General features: G+C 32.9%; 1 long non-coding RNA gene across 1 annotated transcript; it reads right to left on the reverse strand.

The window, feature by feature from the left end:
• Nucleotides 1–7,339: 7,339 nt before the first annotated feature.
• LOC125186459 (uncharacterized) lies at nucleotides 7,340–8,656 on the reverse strand. The gene is made up of 3 exons (XR_007170452.2): nucleotides 8,400–8,656; nucleotides 8,158–8,307; nucleotides 7,340–7,499 (listed from the first exon to the last, which is right to left on the reverse strand). It is a non-coding gene; the product is annotated as an uncharacterized LOC125186459 (long non-coding RNA).
• Between the last annotated feature and the right edge of the window lie 6,553 nt (nucleotides 8,657–15,209).

The raw sequence follows: 15,209 nt of genomic DNA on the forward strand, positions 1-15,209 counted from the left end.
ATTTTTTTATCAAATTAATGATAATTTCATAAGGATTCTAACGAGAACTCACTTGCATATGTTTCGATGTCAAAATTTGAAAAAAAATTCAAAAATTTTCATAAATTTCGTTAACAGCTTTATATCAATACACGACATATAATATGTCAATACAATGCTTGTACAATGTCAATCTGAAATTGTATTGACATTGCCATGCCTTTGTGTTGATGTATTTCATACACTGTATTGACATTGTATTTATAAACCCTAAATTTGATAGTTGCTATTATCTTTTTAATATTAAAAACTGAAAAACGAAATTACACATGACAAATTGTAGACCATAAGATTTCTAAAATTCTATAATCTTAAATTAGTTGTAGTTAGCAATTGATTACTCCCCACAAGAAATAATATGATTTTATTATTCACTTGAAGATTATGCGTATAATTATAAATTTGGCATTAGTTTCCATAAATGTAATGCTTCGTTTTTTCGAAAAATTAAATATATTTTTATAATTTATTTATCTAGTTGGAAGTGAAATTTTATACTATACTAGTATCACGCCTGTGCTATGCACAGATTAATATATTTTAATACATTAATTTTCAATTTTAAATTAATTAAACAAAATTAGAATCAATATTAACAATGAACAATATGAGTAACAATTTTAGTTATATGAGAATAAAAAATCTATACAAATCAACATTGAAGCATAACTCGTTTGTCATATTTAAAGCCGTCCGCCTCACCTAATAAAATAAGAAACAAAATCAATAATCAATATGTATTAAAATGATTATCCATAGAACAAAGCATAAGATGTGATACACTAAATGAACATTTTACCACCATTGTCGGGGTGCTGCTGCATTTGGTGCTGGTCGACGCCGCCAGAGTACAACAATGATACGAACTGATTTGGTGGTTGTGTGGGATCTGGAAAACTCGTTCTACTTCTTTTGGTGATCTCAGTAGCATCCAATTCTGAAGAGAGAATTTTTTTAATCAAGAATCGATTTTTTTTCCTCATTGGAACCAATCAAATCCAAATGAAAACGAAAATCATAAGAATTAAAATTTAAAACCAATACTAACAAAATAGAATTAAGAGATTATTGACATGAAAATATTTTAAATTTGAATAGGTTTTTATGAAAGTAATTAAAAAATAGATAAGGATTATGTATAAGTATAATAAAAAAAATAAAATCAATATACTATATTACATAACACTATTTCAATATATATTATGCGAATAAATTTTGTTTGTGCAAATTATAGGAATAGATGTATAGATGTGAAAAGCCAATATATGGATTAGTTTGTTATGCCTTCAATGAAATGAAACTGTCGTGATTTAATTTGTTATTTAATATTCCTAAATTAAGAAATTGTATTACTAATGCTTACCCCACAAACTTAGGCCGCCTCTCTGAAATATGGCTTCCAATCCCCATCCGTCTCTTGATCTGGGTTTCCGCTTGCTGCCATTTCAAAAGAGTTAGCAAGGCGTAGTTGAAGATGGATTTAGATTAGGGCAAGACAAATTGTATCTGACCTTGATCTCATTTGCCATCTAAGGAGTAAGGTTTATATGTTGACCCAGAACGTGCACCTAATAGATGTTTTATGGTTTTTTGTTTGCGTGTGTAGGATACATAGAACTACTTTAGCGCGTTCAATCTACCAGATTGTCACCCTACCATTGGATGCATAATAGAAATTGAGTGCATAGGCATGCTATAATAACATTTTAAGTTGCTTGGTTTTTGGGGTGTTTAGGGAAATGAAAGGGGAGTTTTGGAGGTATTTAGAGAAATGCCCTGTTAAAATAGAGCAAGATCAATTATATTATAAAATCGGCTTGACATTAATTTTAATTACTAAATAAAGGGTAATTATTTTGGCATATGGTGAAACAATGAGCCAACTTTTTTTTTGATTTAATTGTAATAGTAAATATTAATTTGATATTCATAGGACAATTATTGCAACTGTTTTCTTCATTGGGCCAATTTAAATGTCTTTAAGCACACGTTTTTTTTTTGTTTTTTTTTATTTTTTTACTATGGTAGTGCTCCTGAATGTTGGAAATTCATGATTAAATATTTGTAACAGCTAATTATATGGTTGAATTATACAGGCTTATTAAACTAATTAGTATAACTGATCGAACATTATTAGCCATTGAAAGGTTACTAGTTTGTTTTTACAGTGTGTTCAAAAGGAAATAACAGGTTCCCTAGGTCCAGCAAATCCATTAGATCACGCGGTCTAGGAACTCGTTGGTCGCAGGAAATCCCGGTCGTCGGACACACAGAGCACTTCTTTCAAAAACCCTCAACCACTTTACTAAACCTAGTATAGGGAAGTAGGGATCGATCCCACAGAGAAGGATGCGTAATACTCATGTTCAAGGATTTGGGTGTGTTTTTGGTGTTGGCTGCTGCCACGCATTTTTTGGGTTGGGGAAAACAAATTAAACTTGACTTGGGAATCTTTAAAACTCCTAAGCTAACAGCTAGACCTAGGTGAAATTATAAGAGAACGTTGCAAAGGAAATTAACTGCTCAACACTTGATCTAAGAAAACTATTTTACTTACTAGACCTAGGAAACACACTGACTATGGGGACGACCATGACTGAAAAAAGCAGAGTACGTACGAAAAGCTGGCAGAATAACTAACTCTAGTACTAACTAACAGCGACATCATCTTCTACAACCAAATTGCGTAAAACTCATAAGAAAATCAACATGAACGAAATCAAAACAGAGCAAACTAATTTTAAGTCAAATCAATGCATAATCAACGAAGAACTGAACAGATCTGCAGACGCTAGACGAAGCAAAACAGAAAACAAGAAGAAAACTCAAATCCATCTAACAACTCTCTTTTCTCACTTCGAATCCAACCTCAGACGCTAAATCCACTCCGGATCCAAGCGTCCAACACGAACTCCAACCAACAGAAACACTTCATCACTTCAGATTCGAACAACAACCTCCAAACAGTCAATAAACCACAGATCTATCACCAAATTCCCATATCAAACACCACAATATCAAAATAAAACAGAGATCGACATAATACTTGTAAAAATAAACTTCCAGCAGAGAGATCTACGTAAATCAACTTGAAATTCAACTACTAAACGCAAATCAACCAAAGCGAAAAGATAATAAGTATCATCAACAACCAAGTCGACTCCCAAAAGTGAAGTTCGAGAGCAAAACGAGGAAACAACTGAAATTAAGAGAAATTGTATCTTCGTCCACACTCGGACGGTGTTGCAACTCCGAAACTTCTAAAGAAAAGTAACCCTTCGTACCCGACTACCCCAGATCTCCCATTCCCAAGTGTGTGTAATGTGTGTGAGCTAAGAAGAGAGTGAAAAAGTGATCTGATGTGCGTTGCATGCTCTTCTATATATAGGCGTTGGAGTGGGGCCCAGCGAGGTATAGATAAGACTTTGTTGCCCTCAGCTATTGACTCCCTCTGTCACGCCTTCTTTTCTTTTAAATCCTGCTCACTTCGTTCCTTTCCTTCGCTAGACCATCTCCTTCAGCACTTCCTCGATCTAGCGATTTTTCTTCACACACCTGGCTTAGGAAACGTGTTAGACCCAACAAATTATAACGTTTTTCACATATAACCGATGCATGAAATTAGCCTTATCAGCCATACCACAAAATTTGGCAATTTAAGTGATTTTTACAATTAGTTATTAGATTGTAACGGTTGCAATAATAAATTGAATTTTAAAAGACTAACTAAAAATTTAATGGCTTCAAAATGAAAGATAACTTAACAAATTTTCAAAATTATATTAATATCCTTTGTATAATTATAGATATCATCCATTTTATTGCTGGATCCTTCTCATCTTATATTGAGCTTTTAAAAAAAGTGTAACAATAATTGATATAAAATGAAATTTCTAATAAAACAATTGACATAGCAAACAATAGGAATTCAATAAAATTAAATATTAGTAATATGAAGTTCACGCGTGTGTCATGCTTTCGTATCACAATTAGTTTTAAATTTTGGAAATGAAAGATTATAGGATTTCAACCAATCTCATTAATCTTAACTAAAGACAATAAACGATTTTACATCCAAAATATAAATTATTAAACAATAAAATATAATATAAATCACTATTTATTCCTCCTATATAACAATGGATACAACACAATAATATAGACAGTGCGCAGTGTTAGAAGAAATGATAGATGAGCGGCTACTTCTTCTCCAAATCCCTCTTCCTCCAGCATCTATCTTCCACTCTCTTCCTACTTAATACCTTCCCAGAGCTGCCCATTTTCTTCATTCTCCAACGCCATATCCTCGCCGTGCATGCTGCAGAGGCGGCAAAGGCTCCTCTGGTGGCGCCGGCGCCTTCCTCCTCAGTCCTCAGCCATGTGGGTCCCGGTGAGATGGAAAACTAAGAATGCTCTGCAGAGATTTCCGATGCGGCGGAGCTCGAATTGGTCAAAATTCGGAAGAGAGTAATAAAGCAACGTATATTGCTCATCTAAGCAAATGATACGCTCGGATTTTGCACGGTTTTAAGACCATTATTTGGTCCATTTTTAAGGTCAAAGTTGCATTACATATCCATTATTTGCATATTTTATCTATTTTGGTATTTTGACATGTTTTGTGAGAATTGTGCATATTTGAGCCTAAAAAGGGAGTCAAAACGCGAAAGTAGGAAATTTGGAGCTTCAGGTGGCGTCCGACGACCGCCGGAGCTCATAGGCTGACAAAGACACGCCCGGAGACCGCCGGCCAAGGTGTGGCGGCCCGCCACAAAAACGCGGCGCGCGACAGCTGTCTTCAAACTTAAGTTTCTGGAGATCCTGAAGTTCGATCAGGGCGTTCTACACACCATTCTCTTCGTCTTGAAATGAGCTTCAATATGGTACAAGAATCACCTCAATCGTAGTTCTGTGGTGAGTGTTATGGCCGTTCTACCAAAGTCGCGCAAAGCTGCCAGCTGCAGTCTAGGCGTAAATATGAAGAAGGAAAGAAGATATTACCTTGTAAAGCCAAATCTTTTCCTTCTATTATGGGGAAAGAAAATTACATATTTCCTAATGCTTGGAGGAAACTTATTACCAAATTTAAATCCTTCTAAAGCCTATATATGATGGGGTTTGGTGCCCCTTGCACAGCGGAAGACTTGTACAAAACAAATAAATCAGACGTAGGATCTATTTGACCGACTATGCGATCAATCAATTCACATGTTAAACAGATAATTGCATGCTAGAGCGCAAATAATTCATGCTCATAGAAAATAAATAATAAACATGATTTCTACGGTTTAGAGTTACCGATTTGATTCTCCAAAGAATCGTCGATTGCTCGCGCCTTCTCCACGTGATGATCTTCGATACTAGACCACGAATCTTCTCTTTGGTTCCCGAACTGTATCTCGATATCAGGGTGGGCTGATCTTATCAAAATACTAGGACTCAAATAAAGAAGACAGAAGAAATCCTTCTCCAATTAGGAGAGAAATTCGAACTCCTCTAGGTAGAGGGGGACGAAAATTATGAATAATAATGAATGATTTCTGTCTCCTTTATTCTCCTATTTATATTAAGTTCCTTTTGGGCCCAGACAGGGATGTATGGAAGGTTTTGGATATGGGCTCCCCCAATTAGCTTTTTTACTAATTAAATTGAACCCACAATTTAATACAAGCATATATTGGAATATTACGAGCAGCCAGTACAGAAGTAATATTGAACTCTCCCCATCCAAATCCGAAATTAAAAGTAATCCGGATTTCCACTTTGTTTATTATTTATTTCCCGCGCTTAAGATATAAATGTCCATTAATTAATTAATGTCTACTATGGACTTAATTAGTTAATATCTTATTAATTCCAAGAGTGGACTTAGCAAGAAACATTTATTTATTATTCATAGAGCGATAAAACTCCAACTGACCAGTTTTCTGAATAATAAAACCTTGTTCGAGCTCCTCTTGAGGACATTATCAAGCGAGACTCACCTCGCGCACGATTCAACATAATAGCAATCCTAGCACCGCTAGATATTAATCACCACTACCCAATATATCAGGATTATTGGGTTGCGAAAAACCCGCACCATTTGATAAGTCAAAGTAGTGCATAATCAATACCGTATGCTCAATACTAACATATGTAGATTAAGAAAAAATATTTTATCAAGACCTAGTATTTCAGTAGATAGCATAAAGACACGTCTTGCTGTTAGATCCGTTCAGTGCTATACCACACCAATGTCATCTTATTTCAGTAAGGCTTAGAAATATGCGGACTGACATTGCAACCTTTCACGATAGGTAGTCTAAGCCTATCTAGGTTGTGAAATTCTTCTTTTTCTTTTACAAAGCATTGCATAGATCTGACCGTGTTACCTTAAAGTGGATGACGCCCACAACCAGTCTACTAAGCAAAAGACTTAGACTTTGTTTACTTCTTATGCATTTAAATGTTTGTAAAACATCTTATAAATGCACAAGCAAACACAATGTAATAATAATAGTGATTCTATTCGTGCGAGACTGCTCGAATAATACTGAATCGGGTTAAAAGTGGATTGTAGAGTTTTACGTATACAAGCAAGATTCTATTCGCGCGAAACTTGCTTGAAACATGCTTTTCAGTATACCAAACCTAACAATATATACCCCATAACCTCATTCATAGAATTGAACCAATTCATAGCCCCCAAAAGGGGAGCCTTCATGGCTCCCCCTTCATTCTCCAACCCTAATTCCTTCATCCATCATTCCATCACCATTCTTGGAGATTGGAACTAGGAAAGAGGAGCATGGAGACTTCAAGATTCATCCTTGGATTTTGTTTGTTTATTTCACGTCTCGTACTTTAATTATTGTTTTAGTTCATCTGTCTATGGATTGCTAAACAATAGAATTTTGAGGTTTGATAGTATTTGACTTTTAAGTAGTTCTTTTATGTTTAATGTTCAGAACTCGTTTCCACTTGATTTATCTTGAACTTTTGTTCGACTAATTGGTCGTTACCTTGATTATTGTCAATCTTTGATCGGTGATAGCTTTGATTGGTTTATCTTATATGTTCATACAATAATTGTGACATGAGTATTGATGCATGATATGGAGAAATCGTGGTAAAACTTGTAACACCCCGACTTTTTACCCTAAGGCTTAGAACATCGATCTATATATATATATATATATATATATATATATATATATATATATAAGTTTCGCGTCTAAATCTTCGTATTATTACTTCTTGTTATGATTAATCGTTGTGAAGTATATTTTGAGTAGTGAACAAAAATAGTAATATTCAATATAAATGTTTGCTCTAATAAAAGTCCGTTTGTGAAGACCGAGTTTCAAATAAAAGTCCGTACACGAGTTCAACGTTTAAGTAAAGATTAATTTAAAAAAATAAAATACTCTCCATGCCCTTCGGATCTTGCTCAATAGTCACGCCTTGAATCCCGATACCTACACGAATGGATAAGAAGCGTGTTAAATCAAGACGAGACGATCGACGAAATCAAATCACATCAAACACGCAAATCAAACGGCGGCTCACGTTTTCCAATTGACGGCTCACGTCTTTTTAAGTGACGAGACATAATATTCTTGCCATTTTAGGAAAAAGAGATGTTTGACAAGACAACTTGCCTCATTTGGCAAAAAGTCCCTACCCTTTGGACAATACATTTCCTCCTTGAATCAAGTTTATGCCCAAGCATTTCCATGCACCCATTTTCTCTATAAATACCACTCCATCTCCCCTCTTGATCCTTTTGTTCAACCATAAAAATTCTCTAAACAAAATTCTATCAAAATGAGGATGCATATAAGTGTTTGAAGAAGAGGAGTCCATTTTCCTACTCACTACCATTCTTCTCTTCCTTTTCTCAAGGTAATTCTACTAATAACTATTCTTGCTACATAGCCATTTTCATAATCATCCAAGCATGAACATTAGGAAATTTACATATTAACGCCATATTATTTTTTTGTATGCTTTTCCATGACTTTATAAAATAGCTTTTACCTTAACTAATGAAAGCCAAGACATGAAATCATTTAAGAAATGTCCAAGTTCTTAGACAACCACATCGTACAATAATAGCGATCTTGGAAAGCTTACCTCGTGAGTGAAGAAGCTGCCGGATTCCGGAAATTCTGCCCGGCAGCGGCAACAGTAGTCCGGCGACTTTCCGGCAGCATTCCGGCGGCTGTCAGATTTTCCACAACGAAATTAATCTCTTTTGACCCCGTTTTCATGATCTATCCAAATCTTCACATTTCAAGACTTAATTGTTAGTCCTAAGCCTTCAATTTAAGAAAATAAAGAAGAAGAGAAAGAAGGAGAAATGGGGGAATCCCTACCTCTCGGTCAACGGCGGTGAGACCGCCGTGCACCCAGCGGCGACGGCGGCAGCGGCCCACCAGCGACGGCAGCAGCGGCCCGGCGGCGACGGCGGAGGTGGTGGTTCGTGGCCGAGAGAGAGAGGCCGAGAGAGAGAGACCGAGATAGAGAAAGAGGAGAGAGGAGGGACACGACCGGCGGCCGGCGTCGCTCACCGGCGACGCCAAGACCGCCGGCAGAGAGAAGACCGAGAGAGAGAGAGAGGTTGGGAGAAGGAGGCGCCCCTTTCTTTTTCTTTTCTTCTGGATTGGTGGAGTGTATAGGGTTTTCTAATTTATTTGGGTATTGGGCCTCTCCTTTGGGCCAAGTAATTAATTTAGTAAGATGGTCTCTTATTTATTCTATTATGGGCCGAGAATTTAGAGGAAATGAGAATTTTGGGCTTTGAAGCTTAAGTAATAAAATGAACCTTATCTCTTAATTTTGGATTAATATTTCTTGAAATGTTTGAAGCTTTTAAATAATTAATCTTATGATTAATTAATATCTTACCCTCCTTACTTAATTAATTTCTTGAAGTTAAGAATGTAGGAGCTAAACGAACCATCTCCCAAGTAATAAATTTTAAGGTCTCTTATGAAATAGAGATCCACTTTTTAAGTGGAATGAAGTTATCTTGATCGAACCCCGAACGTAGGACGCATACTACATGTAGGATCATTTCATGTCATGCACCTTATGTATGTTCATCAAAACTAATTTAAATCATTATACTCTTTCAAGAAGGGCGTGTTCGCGGAGTTTGATTGCCCAAGGTCGAGCTTTTGTAGAGTTTTACTTGGAAGCTTTGAGGTGGGCTTTATATCCAACACATTAAGTGTGGATAAAATTATCAAATATATGAAATGATTTTTGTTTGATAAAATTGCACTTACTTTTTTTTAAAAATGTTATCGTGCTATAAATTGTTTGTTTTATGATGCCTATCTGTTTGGCGATGCCAAATGAATGAATGAATGAATCGAATTCGGCTCCAATAGGACCAAGATCCTATTCGAGTTAGTGTACACAAAGGAATGGACCGTGAGTCATCGTAAGGGTTGGCCGGTCAATGTGATCGTGGAAGGTGGCCACCTTCCCGACACACAATGAACCATCAGATATGGCGGATTGATGGAATGAACTTAGCTTGATCAAGCGAACTTTATGAAAATGAACTTAGTAAGCTCGGGCCTTTAAGAAAACCCCCGTGTGTTACTATGATGGCATGATAATAACTTTTCTTATATGTGTATCTTTCGGCAATGTGTTCACTGAGTACCCCGTACTCAGCCCTGCATGTATTTCTAAATGTGCAGGTTGAGCAAGTGATGAACTGGTGGCTGAGTGGAGTTGGTGGTCGTCTCATCTCTTTTGTAGGATTTTCGTGGCATGTGTCTCCATACACATGACCATATGGTTATAACTCCTTCCGCTGTGCTTATGTTGTAGTATTTTGTACTAATGGGTCATAGGAACAATGATTAGTAACGAGTGACCTATGTTAAACACTCTTTTAAATCCTCATGATCTTTCGTTGTCTTGTGAACCTCTTTTATCTTATGAAGAAGTACTTGCATGTCTTATTGTAAATTCTTTCGTCCCCTTTCTATCCCCTCTTCTAAATTCCCTCCCCTGGTCATGATTTACCGAGCAATGCTATCCTTAGCAAAGCGCGGTCGTGACAAAACTTGAGTCAGGTGAACGTAGAACTAATTAGAATAACTAAAGAGTTAGTGAAATCATTATCCTTGAAATTCTTCTATTTACCTAATTCTATCTTCTTTGCCCTTATTGTTTTACTTTATTTAATTTTGTTAAGTTTAAAATCCAAAACTCTTGTTTCTCTAGATAGTATATGACGCATTAGTACATGATAGCCAGTTGCAATTATATTCCCCGTGTTCGATATCCCGGTACCGACCTTTAGCTATACTAGATCTACCCTGTATACGTGCAGGTATTTTTAGTGCTAATAAAAAGTGCATCAGCAAGCTCACCGATTATGGTAGCGATCACAATCACATTAGAAATTATAAAAGATTCGAAACCTATTGCTATTCCATGAGAAAGACAAGTGTAGTAGGAAACTCTTCATTTATAGGGTTTGTTTCGTTCGTCATCGGTGTGACATATTAGTGGGGTGATAATTACAAGCTAATAAAGTGGGAAGCGGTTATTTAGGTAGTGGAGATTTATTTTTATTTTATCAGTTAGATCCACTTAATCACACGTTTAGACTTTAAATTATATATATTTATTTTAAAATAATTTTTTAAATTAAATGGCAATCTTGTAAATTTCTCCAAAATACATAATTGGTAAATATAAAAAAATTACTATAAATAATAACTGTCGGATGTAACCACCCATTAACTCTCTATTAACACTTAATAACTCTCCACTAACTTCAAATAATTACCCACTGATTTAACCATCGTATCAATAGCAAATAAATATTTACTAAAAAAACAATTTTATTTAAATAATAACTTTTATTTTAAAAGGTCTCTAAATACTCCAAGAACTCTCCTTTCATATATTGTATAGATTTTCCCTTGTAAAAAATATATTAATAGAAATCGGATTGCCAAAAGCATGGATGAATAGCATGCCTTATTGCAATAGATGGTGCTATAGAAAATAGCTGGCACTGGCGAAGCCACTTTGGTCCCCCAAAAAATTTATAGTTTTATTATATATTATATATGCAAAACAAAAATTAAACGTTGATTAGCTAGTGCAGTTGGTTGGAGATCATGTCTCCCGTCTACCAGGTCTGTGATCGATTGCCATCGGATGTTTTCTCCTACAATAATTTTTTCAATTCTATTTATACAACTTATTTTCCTCGATCTTCTTCTATTTGTTTATGCAATATAAATTACGTTTATATCTTTCTATTTTTTTAAACATAATTTCTATTTGTTTTCTTTTACGTTACTAATTATCACTAATTATGTTAACTTTAGTTCCTTATCACTTTGTAGTTGTTTTCTTCCATCGTGTTATACTCATTATAAAAGTTTTATAAAAAATAATTTTTTCAATTCTATTTATACAACTTATTTTCCTCATTCTTTCTATTAATGCAACTTTTTTATTCTCCTATTTGTTTATGCAATATAAATTACGTGTATACATTGTTTCTCTTTGCTTTCTATTTTTTTTAAACATAATTTCTATTTGTTTTCTTTTACATTACTAATTATCACTAATTATGTTAACTTTAGTTCCTTATCACTTTGTAGTTGTTTTCTTCCATCGTGTTATACTCATTATAAAAATTTTATAAAAAATAATTTTTTCCTACCAGGCGTTTTCTCCTACAATAATTTTTTCAATTATATTTATACAACTTATTTTCCTCATTCTTTCTATTAATGCAACTTTTTTATTCTTCTATTTGTTTATGCAATATAAATTACGTGTATACATTGTTTCTCTTTGCTTTCTATTTTTTTTAAACATAATTTCTATTTGTTCTCTTTTGCATAACTAATTATAACTAATTATGTTAACTTTAGTTCCTTATCACTTTGTAGTTGTTTTCTTCCATCACGTTATACTCATTACAAAAATTTAATAAAAAATAATTATTGTATTCTATTTGTTATAACTTACTATTGTTACACCCGTGCTATGCACGACACATATTATTTATATCAAATTATAAAATATTTTTTGAATATTAAATAATACCCTTATATATGGGTCTAAAATTATAAATATACTATTTAATAATAAACATTATACTGTACAATATTACTACATTTGATCAAAATAGTTACTTTTATTAAAATAGAGTTGTAATGTACAAAATTATGAATTTAGTAGTATAATTTATGTAAAAAATTGCGAAGAGTAATTTTATTTATATAATGATAGTATTGATAAATAAGCATATTATATAGAACAATAGTAAGTTTAAAAATTATTTCAATGTACATATACATATTATAATAAAGATTACCAGATTCAAATTCAATGTACATACACTTTTTACTCATATTAAGATTAGAATTTAGTTTATTTAAACAAATAACCTCATAGATGAATTCAACATTATAACTAATATAGTTAATGCTTTCTAAAATGACATTGAGTTTCAATCATAAGAGAGACGATCGCAATTTATACTTTCTATCCTAAATCCTTAGACCCTTAGACCCTAAATTCTATTGAAATATTGTCATTTTTAACATCACAAAGAGATGTTGATTTGTGTATGAATATTCTAATTTCAAAATTCATGGACAGATCACAATTTAACCAAACTTCGTGATTGAAATGACTATTATCCCAATAAATAATATAATATAAAATATTTAAATAATTATCAATTTAAAATATATATTATTAAAAATTGTACAATATTTAACTAAATATGTTAAAAAAATAAAATTACAGTATAATTAGCATTACCTTTACTTATGCATATACTTTTTCATCTTGCAGACACATTATATTTTCTTTCAAAATGTGTAGAATATCAAATAATTATGCACCATCAAATTGAAACAAAAAATAATTTATTGAAATTAACTCATAAATATTGATTAAAACCTTTTAACTAAAAACAAATAAGATCGAACACAAAAATTATAAACACTTATACAAAACAAATAAATTCAATGTTGATACTACTGTCGTCACCAAAAAATGGAAATATATAAATAAAACTTTTGTGCTAAAAATATGTACAAAAGAACTATTATCAATACCTACAATTTTTATATTTATAGGGGTAGACAAAACATGTATCTATATCAATTTGAAATGGAATGTAGCAATCTGCAGCTGGTACCTGCTTGTACACATAAGCTCTTTCCCATTCCATACACAGAGAAAAGATCTCCATGTCAGGGGCATTTGGTAATCTGCGAGAAATGAGCGGTGTTAATGTTTTACGAAATGCTGAACACATAAAAAAAATTGCGAGAAAAAATAGTAGACATAGATCAGATTAGAAACTAACCCTGTTTCTATGGATTTGATCAATATCTGTAGTGCGAATAACTGGGGTCGTCCAAGTTATCAGCAATACCATAGGAAAAATGAGCACTTCCACGCTCCATCACTTTTGGGGTAGACACAAGTTTTACTCCACTACATCAAGTACATAGTAGTTACATATAATTACTATTCCATAATTTATGATTATAAAGGCTTTATTTCATTTTATTTTACTATAATATTCATAATGGCAGTTTTGTAAATATCTCCAAAACTCTCCTTTTATATATTTATAGATAGATATCTTCGTTGTAAAAAAAAAACTTATATTTTCGTTGATATTTGCTACGGTGACATGTAAAAGTTGAAACTATCAATTATTTCGAGCTTTCAACATCACGGACATCGAAAAAATCCTATGACTATTAACAGTAATTTGGGCCCCCTATCATAAAACTTCTGGCTTCACCACTGATAGCTTGTGTTGTTTCCTTGTGAGTTGTGACATCTATTTTATGAAGGCAGCCCAAAGCAGCAAATTGTTTTATGAATCCGTGTGAACAATGATTTCTGACTGGCTGCTAGCTTGTTAGCCTTTTCGTCTACTGCCTTCCCCCACGGCGGCGGTCGCAGAAACTTATTTGGCAGGTCCCTCTGCTGTGTGTACTTCATCTGTCAAATTTTATAATGGAATATAAATGTAATGATTTAGTAGAATATTGGGTTTCACTTATTCGAAAAAAAATGAATTAAATTTTAAATTGCACACGTATTAAAACTATAAACTACAGTATAATATTATTTCATGAACGGAAGAAATATTTCGTACAATAAAATTTGAAATAGGATAAATATTGCATTAAACATACTGGACAAAAATCAAATAGGTAAAATTATTTTTTAATTAATCACTAATCATATAAAAATTGTAAACTACAAACTCTAATTTTTACGTTCATTTTTTTTATAATTAAATAAATATAAAAAATTGTTAAAAATCAATTTTATTATAATAGATTTCACAAGAAAAATAAAAGAGAAATTTAAAAATTAGTAATTAAAGGCAACCATAAAAAATTTGTTGTGATAAAAAAAAAATAATGAATCTAACGTATTTTAAGCATTTATTACTATTTTTTAAACTAAGAAAGTACGGAGTAGTATAAAATAAACTTCTCTTTTTATAGTATTAGTATTTTAAAGATAGTAGTATTAAGTAGACAGCATTTAAGATGGCATGCAACATTTAGTACTTCATCCGTCCCATAATAATTATCACTCTTTTTGTCGACATAGGTTTTAAGAAATGTAAAAAAAAGTTAATTTAAAAAGTTAGTAGAATATGAGACCCACTTTTTTGTATTAATTTTATAATAAAATGTAAGTGAAGTGAGTTAGTGGAATGTGAAACCTACTTACCATTTATGATAAAAATGAGTGATAATTAATTAATTATTGTGGGACGGATGGAAATGGAAAAAAATGACAATTATTGTGGGACGGGGGGGGGGAGTAATACTTAATTACTACTACAACCGGTCATCTTCTTCAAGTTGCGATTTGCAGCAACCATTTTTTTTTGCAACTCTCCAATTTGCAGATGTGCCCTATTTTTGAAAAATCACTTTTTTTGAATATGCTCTATTTTTCGTGGATAATAAAAAATGACAAATGTACCCTATTTTTTTTGGACGGAGGAAGTTGTAAGTTTTATGTCTCACATATGTGACATGTGATAGAATCTTAAATAGAATTGGATTTTAGTATAATAAATATATTTGGTATAAGACACATTTTACCCTAATTAATTGACTATCAATTAATTATTGTCACAT

This window comes from Salvia hispanica, chromosome 5 (assembly GCF_029641045.1).
Source record: "Salvia hispanica isolate PSC_SH4W2 chromosome 5, Shi_PSC_v1, whole genome shotgun sequence".
In the NCBI taxonomy this organism is placed as follows: domain Eukaryota; kingdom Viridiplantae; phylum Streptophyta; class Magnoliopsida; order Lamiales; family Lamiaceae; genus Salvia; species Salvia hispanica.